Source organism: Arvicanthis niloticus, chromosome 24 (assembly GCF_011762505.2).
Source record: "Arvicanthis niloticus isolate mArvNil1 chromosome 24, mArvNil1.pat.X, whole genome shotgun sequence".
Taxonomy (NCBI): domain Eukaryota; kingdom Metazoa; phylum Chordata; class Mammalia; order Rodentia; family Muridae; genus Arvicanthis; species Arvicanthis niloticus.
The window spans coordinates 5,710,935-5,729,812 of NC_133432.1; positions in this window are offsets into that span (position 1 = coordinate 5,710,935).

Here is an 18,878-nt window from a genome sequence, read left to right on the forward strand (position 1 = left end):
CTTATGGATAGATGGAGTTCCTCCTACTTCTCTGACCTCGGAGGAGCAGGTACCAGGGCAGCTGGCTGAACGCCAGAATCAAGCAGGAAGCCTCCTCGATAAGTCAGGTCTGTGACTGGGGATTCGTGTACACTCACATTCATTTTGTTAAATAAAACTTGTGGCGGTGGTTTGAGGATGTGTTAGAGTATTTTCCTACTGTGCCTGGGACTCTGGCTTGAACCTCCCCCCTCCCCAACATGACATAACCAGATGTGCTGGTGTGCTTCTGTAATCCCAGTTTGGGGAGGTAGAGTCACGAGAGCCAGTAGTTCAAGACCATCCTCAGCTATAAGTTCGAGGCCCAAGGCAAGAGCATAGGATTTGCGTCTGGGACCTGCCCTGTTCCCAACAGACCGGATCAGGAGAGGTGAATCATGGGAAGTGATTTCAGGCAGATTGGGGAAGATCCTGTAACCAGTGTGCTAGCCAGGCTGCACCAGACAGAGTGCAAGCCTTAATCAATTTGCTGGTGGATTAACTCGGGCGTGTCTAGTTAAGTTGTTTTCTATGCCTCCTTCCTGCGGGTCTACAGATGCTGTCACACCATCATGGTTGGAGGGTCAGAGCCGGTTCTGGTTTGGGGAGCTGCCCAGTGACAAATCCTTTCCTCGTTGTCTGGCTTGGCTCAGATATGCGCTACTGAATTTAATTGATCCAAGGAATTTTGCTTTTAATAGTTTCCTTACTTACTCATCTGTTATATTAAGCCGTCCAGAGCTCTGTTCCCAGGCTGGCGAGAGGGTAAAGGTGCCTGCTGCCAAGCCTGCTGACCTAATCCTGACCCTTGGACCAACATGGTGGAAGCAAGGTTGTCCCCTGACCTCCACACACACACACACATACTGTGACACACTCTTCTCGTGTCCACTAAATAGGTAATAAATAGAAAAACTATTTCCTAAATGTGTTAAAGACTATGTGTTCTTTCACCAGATAATATGTGAGTACAATATGCTGTTCAAACGATGTAAAGTCACAGAGAAAAAAATGTTCTCCCTTGCATAGTCTTGGCTTCAGGGTCCCAGTAAATGAGCCAAGGGGTGGGGCATTTTGTGGTTCCTGATAGAAACTCTGAGTTTGGCTAATGTGTTTGTACCCTTGTAAATATTTGTAAATGTTTTTGAGGGTTTTTTTTTTTTTGTTTTGTTTTTGTTTTTTTGTTTTTTTGTTTTGTTTTTCGAGACAGGGTTTCTCTGTGTAGCCCTGGCTGTCCTGGAACTCACTCTGTAGACCAGGCTGGCCTCGAACTCAGAAATCCGCCTGCCTCTGCCTCCCAAGTGCTGGGATTAAAGGCATGAGCCACCACTGCCCGGCCCGAGGTTATTCTTTAAAGTGCATTTGTATGTTTTTACTTTTATTTTACCTTATTATCTTAGCATGTGTGTGTGTGTGTATGTATGTATGTGTGTATACATGCATGTGTGTGCATGCACGTGTATGTGTGTATATGTGTGTATACATGCATGTGTATGTGTGTATATACATACATGTGTGTATGTGTATGTATGTATGTGTGTATACATGCATGTGTGTGCATACACGTGTGAGTATGTGTGTATATGCATGTATACATGCATGTGTATGTGTGTGTGTATACATACGTGTGTGTGTGTGTGTGTGTGTGTGTGTGCGCGCCTGCCTCTGTGGTCTTTTTCTAGGATGAACCTGTCTGTCCCAGTCAGAACATTCAGTGCTGCAGAGCCGTCTCTGTTTTGTTGAACTCGTTTTGTGGCACCTGCAGCAGCAGGTTCAGGAGCTGCACAGAAGCCTGGTCTGGACTCACCACGTCCCGGTGTGACTCTTAAACAACCGCCCGTTTGTTTCTGCCTCTCCATCGCTTCGAATGACTAGCTGCACTTGACCGTTTGATGTTTACTTTCCTCCACTCGAAATAATGGGGTTGTGTCTGTAAACCAACACTACCTTGAAGATCTAAGTCAAAAGTATGCCCCAGGCATAAGGAACAGCACCGTGTGGCCATCCCGCGTTTAATCACACTTCAAATGTTTAAATTCAGCCTACAGTTGGGCAAAGCCATCGACCATACGAGGCATCTCACATAGGTGTCTTGGTTACTTGTCTATTGCTGTGATAAAAACCCCAAGACCAAGGCAACTTATCAAAGAAAGTGTTTAATTGGGCCAGAGGTTCAGAGTCCATGATGGTGGAGTGAAGGCATAGCAGGGACTAGCTGAGAGCTCTCTCTTCTAGAAGCACAGAGGCAAAGAGAACACTGGGAAACCTTATGTCACACACTTCATCCAACAAGGCCACACCTCTTAATTCTTCCCAAACAGTTCCACCAGCAGGGGACGAAGTACTCAACCATATGAGCCTGTGAGATTTGTTCTCCTTCAAATCGCCACCGCATGTGATAACATGTTGGAGACTCAAGGCCAAACGGAAAGGGAAAAGAAGTTGTTCTGAACAGCTCTGATGGAGAAAGGGCAAAGTTCAGATGTGAAGCTCACTTCTCCTCGTGTCACCTTCCCAAGGTCCGGAGGTGGAAAGGTCTTAAGTCAAACCATCAGAAGTCAGTAGCAGCCTTTGATCTGGTTTCTGTCAAATTACTTTGCACTTTTCTGCATAAAAACATGGAAATACTGCTTGACATAGTGGCACACACTGTTAATCCCAGCAATCGGGAGGCGGAGGCAGGAGGAACTCTGAGTTCAAGGCCAGCCTGGTTACCTAGAAAGCTCAAGACCAGCCAGAGCTACCTAGTGAAACCTTGTCTCAAAACAAAACAAAGAACTCCATGGAGACACAGACACAGACACACACACAGACACACAGACACACAGACACACACACACACACACACACACACACACACACACTGGTTTTTTGAGACAGGGTTTCTCTGTGTGGCCTTGGCTGTCACAAAACTCATTCTGTAGGTCAAGCTGGCATTGAACACAGAGATCGGCCTGCCTCTGCTTCCCGAATGAAAGGATTAAAGGTGTGTGCCTTCACTCCCTAACTCCACGGAAATACACTGTAAGCAAATACAATAAGCCTCTCCACTACACACACACACACACACACACACACACACACACACACACCTTTAACAAAACAGTTGCTTCAGAGTTTCTGGTAGTTAAAAAAAAAAAAAAACCAAAGCAAAACAAGACAGACATTTTATTCAAACCACCACCACACATGGCTTTTTTTTCCTGTGTATCTTTTGGAGATTGTTTTACACCAGTTACTAAATCTACTTGGTTCATTTTAACGGGTATGTAATATTCCATTAACCAATTAAGTTATAAAAAATAAGAAGAAAGCTATTGAAGTGGAGAGACATCTCAACCATGAAAAGGGTAGGCTCCCAACCAAAAACATAAGAAGAAAGCCATAATAACGTTTTTTTTGAGAGACATTGGGTTTGCTTGCAACCAATTGATATTATAAACAATATAGCAAGAAATCTCTTTCCCAGATATGTCTTTGGCTCCCTCAAGGTGCAGGTGAAAGGTAGAAAACATGACAGATGTGACGTCTACCTTTGAAGAACTTGAGATGCAGTGGACAGAGAGGCAGTCAGGGTCACATAGACAAGTTATTGTGGTTTGGACATACTTTGTGCCCCAAAGTTTCAAGCACATCCTGTTGTGTGACACCATTCCTTGGGAGTGTGCATGAATGTCTTCTCACCCCAGATAAGGACCCAACAGCTCACGGTAGTAAGGATCCCATCAAAGCCCAACTCGGTCATCTCCTGAGTTTATTGGCATCCCTTGTAGGAGTAAGATGAGGGGTTACTCCAGGAGCAGAAGTGACTCAAAGGCCTCATTCCACATGTGCTGCTGTCCCTGGAGCTCATCCCACAGCCCTGGCATGTTCAATATCCTGAAGAATCTGTTGCAACCAAGGCTTCATTTTCACCAAGCACCACGCTGCACCACCCAAAGCCCACCCCAGCATGAGAGAGGCTCAGAGAATCTGGAACCCTGGAGCTCACTGAACAACTTGTGGGCAGCTTGACAAGTAGGGATGTCTCTGCCAGGCAGCTTGGCTTGCCTCTGCCTCTTCCTGGTACCTAGGCTTGTCTGAATGTGACTTTTAGCAGTCCTTACTGTTTCAAACTTTGGGTGGGAGGGGCCTATGAATATTGATCAGTTTTGGCAAGTTCCTGAGGCTTCTGAGTTGTTGCCTTCCTGAATATTAAGGAGCATGTTTTACCTCCCATACATCATCCTGAATCTTAAGCTTCCCTCCAAGACGGAATGTATGCACTCTAATTGTTACACATCAACTCCCATGTATTGAGTAGGGGCGGAGCTATTAAAAGGCAGGGCCTAATGGAAAAATCATTGGCTCATCAGGGTGATGCCCTTGGAAGGAGTTACTGGAGTGGTCACAGGGACCAAGTTAGTTCCTTCTAGAGTGAATTGTTATAAAAGAGAACGAGGCCATCTTCTCTTCAGGCTCTGGCTTCCCGTCTTGCCTCAACAGTGTATTTTCCTTCTTGTACACATTCCCCCTCCCCCCAACCCCTTTGGTCATGTCATCTGTACCATGTTGGGACACAGCCAAGGTGGCAGGGGTGGGGGTGGGGTGTCTCACTACAGTCACGTGGGTGTTGACAGCATGCTCTTGGACCTTCAGAGCTATAGATTGAATACCCTTCTTTGCTTTAAAAAGTATCCAGCTTCAGGATATATATATATATATATATATATATATATATATATATATATATATATATATTTGGTAGCAAACTGGAAATGGCCACATAGATAATGCAGTATGTGGAGATACAAGAGAAGTGTGCTGAACACTCTCGGGATGTCCGTCCATCCGCACGGACGAAAGGGCCTCGGGGAGACTTCAGTCCCAGCATCTCCATCTCCGTTACCAGGAGTGAGAAAGGAGAGTGCTGGCTAAATCTGCACTCTTGTGTAAGCTATTATTTTAGGCTGAGTTCCCTGGGGGAATCTGAGCGAGGATTCCCTGTGGAGTGGACAGGGCGAACAAGAGGGTCCCTGGGGAGGGTCTAAGGAGGAATTTTATTTTTATGATATTTACTTATTTAATGTGCACGTGTGGACACACGTATGCCATGGTGTGAACGTGGAAGTCGGAGAACAACCTTTTAGGGATCAGCTACGCTCTTCCACTCCGCGCCTCTACCTTCTGATGGCATTAGGGAAGGCCGCCATGTCCACCCAGAATTCCTGTGAGTGCTGGAGGTCTGGACTCGGGTCCTCATACTTGAATAGTAAGTGTATCCACTGAGCCATCTCCCCAGCCCCTTTGTTCCGAGACAAGTTCAAGTCCTGCTTGCCATACGCAAGCAGATGACCGACATGCTCTGAGTCCCTGTTTCTAAGTCTGAGGACTCGGTATCATTAAAACTCATAAAGAGGGCATCAGACCCCATTACAGATGGTTGTGAGCCACTAGGTGGTTGCTGGGAATTGAACTCAGGACCTCAGGAAGAGCAGCCAGTGCTCTTAACCGCTGAGCCATCTCTCCAGTGTTGTGTTTTGTTTTGTTGGTTGGTTTTGTATGGGAATTGGTTTTGTTTGAGACAGGGTTTCTCTGTATAGCCCTGGCTGTCCTGGAACTCACTCTGTAGATCAGGCTGGCCTGAAACTCATAGAGATCTATCTATCTGCCTCTGTCTCCCAACTGCTGGGATCAAAGGAGTGTGTCACCATGCTCACCTTCTTAGGTGTCTTTTAACGACATTTTGACACACAAGGGTTTCTGGTGTGTACTTATAATTACAACACTTGGAAGGCAGAGACAGGCAGATCTCTGTGCATCACAGGTTCACCAGTGGTACAGAGTCACACTGGTTTAGAGAGATGGCTCTGTTTTTAAAAGCATGCTCTTACAGAGGGCTTGAGTCCCATCAGGTGGCTCACAGCCGCCTGTAACTCCAGCTGCAGGGCTCCTGTGCCCTTCTCTGGTCTCCTCAGGTTCCTGCACACATGTACACAAGCCTGCATACACACAAATAAATAGTAAGTCTAAGAAAAAGCTTAAAGTTGTTATTAAAATGTCTGTGGCAGGGTTGGAGAGATGTGCTGTGGTAAAAAGCACATGTGGCTTTTGAGAGGACCCACGTTCAATTCCCAACACCCACGTGGTAGTGCACAGCCATGGATCAGTCCAGTGCCAGGTGTCAAGAACATTCGTGGTGGTGCACAGACGCACATGCAGGTCAAACACTGACATGTAAAATAGAATCAACCTAATTTTTAAAGTCTTTAAAGTGGGTGTGGCAGTGACTGCCTGTAATCAGAAATCAGGGGCTGGAGGCAGGGGGATTGCTTTCAATCTAAACCTAGTCTGGTCTACAAGGTGAATTCCAGACTATCTGAACTTACATAGCAAGACTCTTTCAAAACAACAGCAGCAAATGATCATTTTATTATATAATAACTGTGTCATATAATAATATGTCTATTCTTTTTTTTGTTTTGTTTTTTTTTTGTTTTTTGTTTTTTGTTTTTCGAGACAGGGTTTCTCTGTGTAGCCCTGGCTGTCCTGGGGCTCACTCTGTAGACCAGGCTGGCCTCGAACTCAGAAATCTGCTTGCCTCTGCCTCCCAAGTGCTGGGATCAAAGGTGTGCGCCACTTCTCTCTCTCTCTCTCTCTCTCTCTCTCTCTCTCTCTCTCTCTCTCTCTCTCTCTCTCTCTCTTACACACACACACACACACACACACACACACACACACACACACACACGAGTCCAGAGTGGTGGCTCAGGCTTGAAATCCCAGCACTTGGAGGCAGAGGCAGGAGGATCACTGGGAGTTCTAGGCCAGCCTGGGCTACATAGTGAGACCCTGTATAAAATACTCTACCTCCCTGTGTGCTGAGAAAACCCCAGACCTTTTAGCACACCCCCAAGTTTGAGAACTGGCGCTTTAACCAAAGGGGGAGAAACCACAAGGCAAAGCAAAAACCCAAATCTGCAGTTTCAGGAACGGTTGTTTTTATCTCCTAGCAGGAAAGAGGCTCCCGGATCATTCTTATTCAGTACTTAAGCCTGATCTGTCTATGTCAAGATTTTCCTCATTCCCTCATTGGGGCCGGGGTGCGGGTAGCTCGGCCTGGAAAGGGCTTGCTGTGGGAGGGTCTGAGTTCCGACCCTCAGCACCCACGGGAAACCAAAAACTGTTGATAGAAGCGCACGCCTGCGAGCCAGCGCTGGGGAGGTGGAGGCAGGAGGATGCCCGGGTTCCATCCAGCTGAATTTATCGAGATCCAGGCTCCATGAGAGACCCTGTGCTGGGGTTCCGAGCACGTGATCATGACAGGCTTTAACTTGGGACCTGGGATTTGGACTTAGGTTTTCTTGCTGACCTGGCAAGTGTTCTTAGCCTCTGAGCCATCTCTCTAACCCCTATAAGACAGGCGCTTGCTTAGTTTTGATTTTTTGTTGTTGTTGTCTCAAAAAACCAAAAAACCAAAAAACCAAAAAAAAAAAAAAAAAAAAAAAAAAAAAAAAAAAAAAAAAAGGAGGAGGGGCGGAAAAGGTCATGGGCCTTTCACCTGGGTATCCAACTTGCCTCCCAACCAGTTGTGTGCAGTTCTGCCCTGATTACACCTCAGGAGTTAGGGAGGGGTAAGAACCGCGGGTTTCTTCTATCCAGCCACGGAGGCGTAATCGGCCCTCATGGTATAGAGCTCTTTGATCTTGGCTGCTTTAAATTCACCCACCTTTCTGCCCACCACCCCGTTGTATATGAGTCTTATAGGTAAGCCCCATAAACTCACTGGCTCCTCAGACTGAGCTTCCTGGACTAGTATCTCGCTTTGGTTTTGTTGTTGTTGGAATCGTGACCCGTGTGTTAGATTTGTTTATATCTTCCCCAGGGAGGAGAAGGAATTTTAGCAACACCCGGTCTTTAAAATAAACAAACAAACAAACAAACCAGCGAGACTTGGTGGTTTGTTTCTCAGCACTGGGAAGGTGGACAGAGGCACCTCTGGGGCTCTCAGGCCATCCAGTCTAGCAGAGGCAGCAAACTCCAGGTTCAGGGGGAGGTGGAGAGACCCTCTCTCAAAACCTAAGGTGTAGGCATGGTGGGATGGCTCAGCAGGTAAAGGTGCTGACTTTACAAGCTTGCCAGCCTGAGGTTGATCCTCCCAGAACCCCAGTAAAAGTGGAGGGAGAAAACGGTCCTTGAAGCTTCCTTGAACTACAAAAATTCATTAAGACGAGGTCAGTGCAGCACAATACATTATAGTTATCCATGGACGTTTGTTGAAGAATTCTGAGAGCTTAAATTTGAAGGTCTCAGTGAGATGCTTGGCTCATGGCAGGGGCTTGGGAAAAACGTCCATTTTTTTTTATTATTATTATTACACATACTTTTTGTGCATGTGTAGGCATAGGTACCACAGCTCATGTGTGAAAGTCAGAGAGCGGCTTCCAGAAGTGATCTCTCTCTCTACCACGTGGGTCTAGTCCCAGGGATAGAATTCAGGTTGACTGCTTACCCTTCCCTCCAGCCTTGTCTCCGAAGCGCTGAAAAGGGTTTGTCAGGTTTTGTTTGTGTCTGGGTCAGGGCTGAGCAATCCAACCAGCCTGTTCTTGAGAAGGGGCCCAAATATCTAGGAACAGCCCAGTCCCCAAATAGCTATGAAATATGTAAGAGCTGAGAGGGTAAGACCCCTCATGAAATATCCAGCCACACCCTCCGATTGGCATGGGACCCACAGGGCTTTGGAGGACAGGAAAGACGTGCTGTACAGGTATGTGAACTAGGATTCAGACAGGTCCAAACCAGCCCCACAGGCTTGGCAGAAGCAGGGGAAAGCTGGCTAGGAAAAAAAAAAAAAAAAAGCAAGGGGCCTATGGAGAAGAATCTCGAGGGAGCACCTCATGAGACAGCCTGGGCCTGGGGCTGGGGTCTGCAGAATGGAGTTTCAAGAAGCCTGGATCTGGATGAAGTCCATACCTGTAATCCCAGCACTCATGGGGCTGAGGCAGGAGGATCACCTCCAGTTTAAGGTCAACCTGTATTACACAGTAAACTCCAAGTCAGCCTGGGATACAGTGTGAGAATTTTGCCACAAAACAAAACAAAACCAAACAAGCAAACAGCAGGGACTGGGCTCGGTGTTAGTGGCTCATTCCTCAGGTGAGGTTGCAACTACCTCTGTCTACATAGAGAGCTCCAGGTCAGCCAGGGCGACATTAAAAAGACCCTCCTGTCTCAACCACTATTACCAACCAAAAAAACACCCTCTCACCCCCCAAACCACTAAGGGACAAGGAAGAAGAGCTTTGGGGACAGTAAGGATATAAGAACAAGCCAGCAAGCATGTGGTCAAGATTAACTTCACAATGGCAGGCAGTTACTGGGGCAGTGGGCCAGGCAGCCAGCCGTGATTACTGGGGACACCATGGGATAAATTTGGATAGAGGGGAAGGGTCACATCAGTGGCTTTGACTTGGGGACCTCTACTCTCAGGCCTTGTTTTTTTTGGGGGAGGTCTCTGTGTCACCTCAGAAATCAGATCTGTAGAATGGCTTTCCCAGGTCATTTGTGTGGCTCCTCTGGGGAGACGACTCTAGGGGAGAGTCTCACCACAAAATGGGGCTGAGTGGGTGGCTGTTCTCTAATGCACTGGCAGGAGGCAAAACCATTTGGGATGTGCTCTTACCTGCCCAGGGGGACTCAGGCTCCTGGAAATGGGCATCGCCTGTGACTCACTGTGAGTTAAGGTGAGCCAGCGTCCTGCCCTGGCCCCAGCTCAAAGCCTCCAGGAGCAGGCTGTAACTTTAGATGCTCATGGAAGCAGAGGTTTGTTGTCTCTGGGGGAGCCCCTCCCCACACTGTGCCTCTGCAAGTGGCTCTGGTGGAGCCGGAGGTTCTGTTCTGCTTCTTCTTGTGGGAAAGGTGTGTGGTCCTGAGACCGTGACTGATGTGCTTGCTGGAAGTAGTAGTAGCCTGGGGCCATTTGGCCCCATCTGAGACACTTGTTCTAGCAGGTGACTGCTTGACAGCTGTCCCAGGATACAAATTTGCCACCTTTGCCCTTTCCCACCTAGAAACACCTCCTTTGAGATCTACTCTGTCTCTCCATTTGCATCCACTGGGACCCTTCCTTCCCGCCCTTCCTGGATGACCTTGTGTTGCTGGATTCAAAACTTGGACCCCACTGCTCACCTGCTTCTTGTCTGCCCTGTTAGCCACTTTCTCTGTATTTTAGTTTCCTGTGACAGAAAATTAGGAAGAAAAAAATCTAAGTGTCAGGGGATTGTTAACATTTTTATTTATTCATGTGTTTATATTTTATGTGACTAAAATATAATGATATCATTTCCCCTCTCTCCTCTCCTACCCCTTTCCTGCCTCTGTCTCCGAGTCCCCTGCTTCCTCTTCTTTAATCATGGCTGACACATAGACGTGGAAACAAATAGACATATAAGTACAGCCTGCTGGGCCTGGTTAGTGTTGCCAGCAGTGCTTGGTATTGGAAACCCAATCAGGGGACTCGTTCTCTGGGAAGACTCCTCCCTGCCTCGGTTATTGCCAGTGGTCCATAGCTCTCCATCTAGGGGTGAGGTATCAATTTTTTTCTGCATGAACACATATATATGTGCCGTGTGTATGTGTGTGTGTGTGTATCTTCTAACACTGAGATTTATGTGGGTGTTGCAGGTCTGGCCCCAGTCCTCACGTCTGCAGGCAAGATTAAATATTCAAGGGAGTATTCTGCCTCGTGTTGGGAGTTCAGGGGGCATGAAAGTAGACACTGGGAAACGGATGAAGTACAGAAAAACAGACAGCACCTGGCACAGACAGGATGCTCAGGAAACACTGGGTCCTCCTCCTTCCTTCCCAGGGTCGTGCCCTGGCTCCAAGACAGCCCCGATGTTTGCTGAGACCTTTCAGACCTGACTGGCTTAGGCGGAAAGCTGAGCTGCAAGAGATGAACTGATCTAGTCACCTTAGAATGTGCCAACCAAGGAGTTTCTCTGAGGGATTTATGAGATGGGCAAGCTCCAAGGAGGGTGTCACCCAAGTCTTCTAACACCTGCTGACATGGTTCAGCTGGCATCTAAAAATGGGACAGTAAGAGTTTGCTTTCCGTGGTTGTGGGTCATCCCTGGATTTCCATAGAATACCCTGACCCAGGCTTCCGCTTCTGAGGCAGAGGTGGGTGGTGTCACCAGTAGCAGCTAGTTAGTTTTCAGGCCCATTCGGAGTTGCCACCTCAGGCTTTGTAGACCAGCTGGTGTCGAACAAGCAGGAAGGGTTGTAACCTGAGGCTGGGGCTTCTGAACGAACACTTCTCTCTCTCTCTCTCTCTTTTTTTTTTTTTTTTTTTTTGGTTTTTCGAGTCAGGGTTTCTCTGTGTAGCCCTGGCTGTCCTGGAACTCACTCTGTAGACCAGGCTGGCCTCGAACTCAGAAATCCGCCTGCCTCTGCCTCCCTCCCAAGTGCTGGGATTAAAGGCGTGCGCCACCACCGCCCGGCCCTGAACATTTCTAAGAAGTTCTTTTGGGCTCTGGGATAAGTTTAAATGTTTCTAGTTTTGAGAGTATGACTTGAGGGGTAGAGTACTGACCTAGCATGTTTAAGGCCGGGGGGTGGTGGTGTGTGGGGGTCCCATCCCTGGTAGTATGAAAGTGCTTCCTACTCTTGGAAGGGAGCCCAGAAATGGCATGGATGGTTGCAAGGACAGAGGCCGAGGGAAGGAAGAATGTGGGGGAAGGGATTCTGAAGTGACCTAGAGAACGTGGGTATAATTTGACTCTAGAGACCTGTGGTACTGTCAGAGACACATGGCAGAAGGAATCTGGTGGGAGACTATGTTAGGAATTACATCACAGGGCTGGAGACATGCTCGTCAGTTAAGATCACTGACTGTTCTTGTAGAGAAACGGAGTGCGGCTCCCAGCACCCACATGGTGGTGGCTCACAACCAACCACAGCTCCAGCTTCAGGTGGTCCAACATCCTCTTTTGGTTGTCTTGGGTGCCTGGCATGCGCGTGGTGCACAGACATACATGCAGGCAAAAACACTCATGCATGTAAAATGAAAATAAATCTCAAAAGAAAAATTGCAACCTAGTCTGGATAGGGTGATGCATACCTGTAATCCCAGTACCAAGGAGGCAGAAAGAAGTGGATCTCTGAGAGTTCAGCCTGGTCTACATAGCAAGTAACAGGATAACCAGGGTTACTTAGTGAGACGTTGCTTTAAAAAAAAAAAAAAAAAAAAAAAAAAAAAAGAGGATTACAACCTTGAGGCTGGAAGACCAAACATGAGTTCCCAGTACAGTCAAGTGACTGTATCTACAACTCTCCTATCCGATGTCCTATTCGAGCCTCCACAGGCATCGGACACTTGTATAACCCCCTCCCCCATACATATCTTAAAAATAAATATGTACAGCCTGCTGTCTATCAGACACAGCCTTATCCCTCACTTGCGTTATCTCACCACAGACCCATGAGGTATTAGAGGAGGAAGCAGGGACGCCCTCCCTCGTACTTTCCTGAGGCCTGGCAACTAAGAGACTTGACACTGTGGTCCGCCCCCCACGCCGCCCCCCCCCCCCGCACCCCCCCTCGCACCCCCTCTCATGGAGCAAGCTCCTGTCACCTACTAGGTGAAGCATGATGGGAAGGAAGGTAGAGCAAGCGGAGCTGGCCGCGTGGGAGGGACTGCCTTTGCCGGAGGGGGTTTCCGCCTGGCAGAGCTCCAGGGAAGCAGAATAAACTGCTAACTCCTGTCCCTACCTTGGGGTAATTACCTGGGTAGATGAAACATGCCATCTCTATTCTTGCATAGTTTCTCAAATGACTCTGGTGATTGACAACTTACCTAGCCCTACTCTAAATGGGGGTTTGGAGAGCTCTCACCTCCTCCTGTCCCCGAGGAGCTTCCAGAGGAGTCTAGGCTACCATCCAAACCACTCTGAAGGCGTGCTGGGGACGTGAGGACACGCATTGAGATGGCATCTGATTGGTTTCAAAGCCTGGCTCTGTCCTGGGCTTGCCTGCGTGGCCTTGGATAAATGCTTCCACGGTCTCGTTTTCAGGGCGCCTCAGCTTCCTGAGCTTAGAAATGGGAGGCAGCTGTCCAAGCTCTCAGTAAGTGTGTCTGTGACCCCAGCCCTGGGAAGCTAAGGTGAGCGGACAGAGAATGTGAAGCCAGCCTGGGTTCCGCGGGGAGCTGCAGGCCTGAGTGGGCCACAGTAAGGCCATGGCTCTGGGTGGGCGCAGGGGCTTTCTAGTGACCTTCACAGAGGGTAACATCAGAGGATTGAAACCGGAGTTGTCCACCTCAGACCCGTGTTAGAAGAAACATGGAAGCACCTGCTGGAACTACCTGAAAATCAAATCTACAGAAAGGAATTTTAAAATAAAACCTAAACTGGGTGTAGCTGGTGTAGGCCTTTGATCCCAGCGTTCAGGAGGCAGAGGCAGCCGGATCTACAGAGTTCCAGGACAGCCAGGGTTACACAGAGAAACCCTGTCTCGGAAGACACAAAAATAAAGAAAGAAATTGATGGATGGATAGATAGTTCTGAAAATGTTGCATTGCTAGAATAAAGGTAAAGCAAAGATCTTTAAGAAATGGATTCTACGACTATTGTTACTACACATACACACAAAATCACTAAAGGCAGAATATATGAATATATGAATACATTATTGACTTCCTTGAATTAATTTACTTGGATAGTACACCAAACCCCCAAATAATGCAATTCTAACTGAACAAAGAGTCACCGCAGAAGTAAACCAGACACCGGGTCATCAGCACATTTTAATAGAGCTTTGGAACGTTGAAATCTTACAGGATTTGTTCAATTAGAGAGATCCAACAATAAGATATCTGGGAAAGCCATAAGTGCTTGGGAAATTAAACAATATGTTTGCAAAAACCCAAATAAATGGCACATATGCCCAAACAAAGTCTGCATGCGGGTGTTCACTGTCTTCTTATTCGTAATTCCCAATGCTTGGAAGCAGCCAAGGTCTCCTTCAGGAAGATGGTGTAAAGCCGCCTGGGAGTCTCGGGTAAGCTTGCGACTTAGGACCCTGACCCAGAGTGCGGGGCACACAGGTTGGGGCTTGCTTTTGAACACTTGCATGTGCACATGTGGAAGACAAAGGATGTCTCTCTAGAGGCAGGTCTCTTTCTCCATCTTGTGAGTTCGGGGATTGAACACAGGATGGCAGACTGGGCCACAAGCCCCTTTACCTGCTGAACCATCTCACGGACCTTGCTTTGTTTTTTGACGGGGGACTCACGTAACTCCAACTGGCCTCCAGCTTTCTGTATGTTTGAGGATGACATTAAACTAACTGATCCTCCTGCCTCCACCTCTCAGACACTGGGATTATATCGTGGCATCTTACGGGATAATGGGGATCGAATCCCGGACTTTGTTCGTACCAAGCCAACACACTTTACCACCAGAGCCAGTCCAAATCTGGATTAAAAATCTGTCTCGGATTAAGACAACTCTGGGATGGGGAGTTGGCTCAGCAGTGACGAGCCCTTGCTGCTTGGTTCAGGCTCAGTTCTCAGCACTGCGGTGGGATTTCACAGCCATTTTCTGTGACACTGGCTCTCAAGCTTCCTAACGCCGAGAGCCTGTAATCCATTTTCTCCTGTCGAGGCACGCTCCAATCATAACGCTATTTTATTGCTCCTTTGCTATAACTATAACTTTGTTACTGATTCAAGTTGTGATGTAAATATCTGAGATGCAGGATATCTAACGTGACCCCCAAGGTTGAGAACCGCTGCTCCGTGGGCTTGGTTACCTTCAAGCGAAAACACTCATACACATAATAAATGTAATTAAAAAAAAATCTATGAAGAGGCCATAGCAAGACTCAGAGAGGGCTGTCGAGGTAACGCAAAGGTAAAGCAAAGATCTGTCAGGAATGGATTCTACGACTATTATTACTACACGTATACACGCAAAATTAGTAAAGACAGAACATATGAATATATGAATACATTATTGATTTCCTTCAATTAATTTTCTTGGGTAGTACGCCAAATGCCGTGTACTGAAGTTGGTTAGCGTCTTTATGGATCACTCATACAGCCCTGGGTTAGGTCTCCAATACCAAATGCTCTGGGTGTGTTGGCAGGAAGATCCCTGCAGGAGGGTCAGAAATTCAGTCCTGCCCAGGAGACATGAGACACAGAGGAAGGCCTATCCGAGGAAGCTATGTCATGTGGTGTTCTGATCACGTGACATTCTGGAAAAATTAAAACTATGGAAACAGTGAAGAGATGACTGCTCTTCAGGGGCAGACAAATGAATAGGCAGGACTTGGGAATTTTTAAGACAACACTAGTCTACATGACACTGTAATGGTGCATACATACCATGACGTGCTTGTTCAAAGCCAGGGAACTTACAATATGGAGGGAAATTGTATACTGTTGCTGGTGGATCCATTAGGGGAAGCTGTTCGTCAGAGAGTGCTTGGTACTTTCTCATCATTTTTTTTTTTCCTGTAGCTTGAAGCTATTCTTCCTCTTTCTGTATGTATGTGTATATATGTTTGCTTGTTTTAGTTTTGGTGCTGGGGATTAGACCCAGGGCCTTGTGTATGCAGAACACGTTCTGCTGCAGAGCTACACGCTACTGAGCTTGACCTGTGTCGGTGCCTGTGTCGGGTACCCAGGATCCACCTTCGTGGGAGAAAGGAACTAACTTTAGAAAGTTGCAAATAGGTTGAGTAAGGAAGCTGTCTGGGCCTCATCACAGAAAATGGAAGCGAAAAAGAGAAGAGATTGGAGACTGTCAGGCGGGTCTCTGGGGAAGACCGGCTACCTCTGCCTATTGGTGCAGTGTCAGGGAGAAGACACAAGTGAGATATAGGCTCTGAGGACAGGTAGGGTTCAGGCCAGAGCTGTGCCTTCGACCCTCACAGAAGCATGCCTAAGCCAGGCCTGGCAATACCTGCTCTCCGAGTCTGTGCCTGAGGCAGATGATGTGTCCTGGGAGGTTCTCCAAGTCTCCTTTGAACACTCTCAGTGGATAGAACCGTCCTATAATTACCATGGGGATAATTAGAGGCGTTTTCATGGTCTCTTTTAACAAATATTACACAAGCTATGGCCCTCTCATCTTGGGGAGTGGCAGGGTTGGAGGAGAGCAGAGCACCCCTCCTGGGGGATAGCCAACACCTGAACCCTTGCCAAACACACCTGACTCCCGGCCGAGGCTCAGAGCAGTGGAGATACACCTGGGGCTACTTAAGCTTGGAGCTGAGTGTCTCTGGCACTGAAAGTCACTGGAGTGTCACGGGCTGGGCAGCTTCCAGCCAACGCTAGGGTTCCAGTTTATTCCAGTCTGGCCTTCCCAGAGGACTGTGAACTTGCGAAGATCTTGATGGTGACTCGGAGATGCCTCCCGCATCCTGACAGTCTTAGCCTTAGATGCTCAGAATTACTAGGTTCTGGGCTCTTCTCCTCATCTCTAGGGACTATGCATACAGGGTTTCTGGGCCTGGACAACTGTCTCAGCCCCACCGAGGGCAATTTGGTTCTTGTCTTAACTTTCTGTGTTTTCCTAACGAGGTTTTGGCTTTGTTATCTGTTACTTCTGCTCCATTCTCCTCAGACTAACTTCACACTTGGCCTAATCTTCTATGACTCAGTGGGAATCAAAGCCTAAGAGAATTTCCCAGAGGCACCTGCTTGTCGTTTCTGTTAGCGACGGGTCTGTTCTGTTTTGTTCCTAACTCCCTTGACAAAGTTTTGGCACTTCCCACAGTCACACCTGCTTGTGGCTTCGGGCCTTTCCCATGGGATCTGAAACCCCAGTCACTGCGCTTGGAGACTCAGAGTGACTGCATCATGCTTAAGGTCACAACTGGCTTTTCATAGAAGTACCTAGAATTTTAAAGGTCCCATGAATGTTCGGAATTTGGGCTTCAGCTGTTTCATCTCCCCAGGACACCTGGGGTTTGTGGCTGGGCAGACATTTGAAGGCTGGTACCTTTCTATTTAGAAAAAGGTGGTTTTATTGAGACCTTGAGTTAAACCCTCTCTGACACCTTTTCTTGGGCTCTCTGGTGATGCTCAGGAGACACCTAGAACCTGGCTGGTCCCAGCACCTGGCATGGGGGGAAAGTATGCAGGCACAGTGTACCTGGCCTTTTCATGAAAGGCTTCCCCGTGGAGAACAGGCAAGCAGCAGCTGTATAGGGTAGTGGCCAACTGAGCTATTTGGAGATAGATTGGGGTGTGGCATTCCCTGTAAGCCTGGGCAGGCCCTGGGAAACTAAAGCAGAGTCAGAGCCTGGCCTAATGCTGGGTGAGCCATAGAGGATCGTGACTGCACAGGTACTCGAGACTTGCTCTTTAAAGGGAGGAAGACATGCGATTTCTGGGAATAGTACTATGTTTATTAGCCAAGCATGGTCCAAGCACCTGGTCTTTTCATTCAGCGCCTGCTCTCCACCCATCATTTTAGTGTCTTTGTCCAACAGCCTGTAGCATAATTCATCCATCCCCTGCCTGGTTCTAAGCTCAGCCTAGAAATTCCCACGACTGGGTCTTGCTCTGTGCCACTCTCTTGCCAAAATGAGTTTTCTGTTGGTGAGCCTCTCGTGGTTTGAGGATGTCTGACTCCTGAGAAAAGGTTCTCCAATGCCCCTGGGGGGAGGGGGGAGTTCAATTCATCAATTCATTGTACCATCCTGCCTTTACCTGAGGCCTAGGTTCCTGAGGTTGGTCTCTGGTCTACTACATTTACATATGTGGCAGCTTTCTTTTCTTCTTCTTCTTTTAATTTCCTCTTTCAAGATTTCATTAGGTCAGGCTGGCCTTAAACTTTGTGTCGAATTCCATAAGTCAAATTCCCTGTATAGTGGAGGATGACCTTGATCTATTGCTCAGTCTAACCCCCTAGACCCCCACCATCTACAGTGTTGTGTGGTCTCGTTTTTTTGTTGCTTTAAAAACCCTCCATGTGTCCCTCCAGCCCACTGTTTCCTGTTTCCATAGTTATTTCTCCAGAATGTCATGTGGTCAGAAACATACCCTAGATAGCTTTCTTACATATGTTTCTTCGTCTCTAGCTATATGCTCCCTCACGTTTCTCCCTCTCTTTCTTATTAATTCGATATAGGGTCTCTCTACGGATTCTTGGCTGGCCTGGAACTCACTCAGTATGTGGACCAGGCTGGCCTCGAACTCCTAGAGATCTGCCTGCCTTTGCGGGATTTAAAGGCATGTGCCCACTAGGCCTGGCTTTTTTTTTTCCCCTCCCTAAGACATGGTCATACGTAAGACTCTACCAACTGACCCATGCCCATTCACCCTATCTAAAGTGGCCCGCACTCTTCCTTTATTCTCTGTTCATAGCTTCGTGACTCTGAAATAATCTTCGTGCTTTAGCCGGCTTGATCAACTCATAGCTCGTCCCTGAGAATATGTATGCAAGGACATGGGCCCGGGTGAAGGCGCTGATGCCTCGCTGGGACCCAACAAGGATTCGCTGATGGGTTCTAAGAAGCCGAGCATGTAGCATCTGACTTGGCACCCAGGAGCCGCGAGCCAGGGATGTTTGCTCAAACTAAGGAGGGAACCGCGCAGCGCGGGAATCCGAATGCTGCGCTCTGTCCGCCATGTGACAGTTGACTGGCACTTGAGGACCCAGGCCAGCCGACTGTGGATGGAAGGGTGACAGCTGAGTGGCAGCCAACCGCGGCGCACCGCGGCCCCGCTCCGCGCCGAAGGGGCCTAGCACGCGGCGGCCGCTAACCGTAGCCTCGAGCCGGGCCAGGCGCTCCGCGCATGGGCCGCGCGCGAGGGGCGGGGCGTCAGGGTCACGTGAGCGTGTTTTGGGCACGTGACGCGCGGCCCG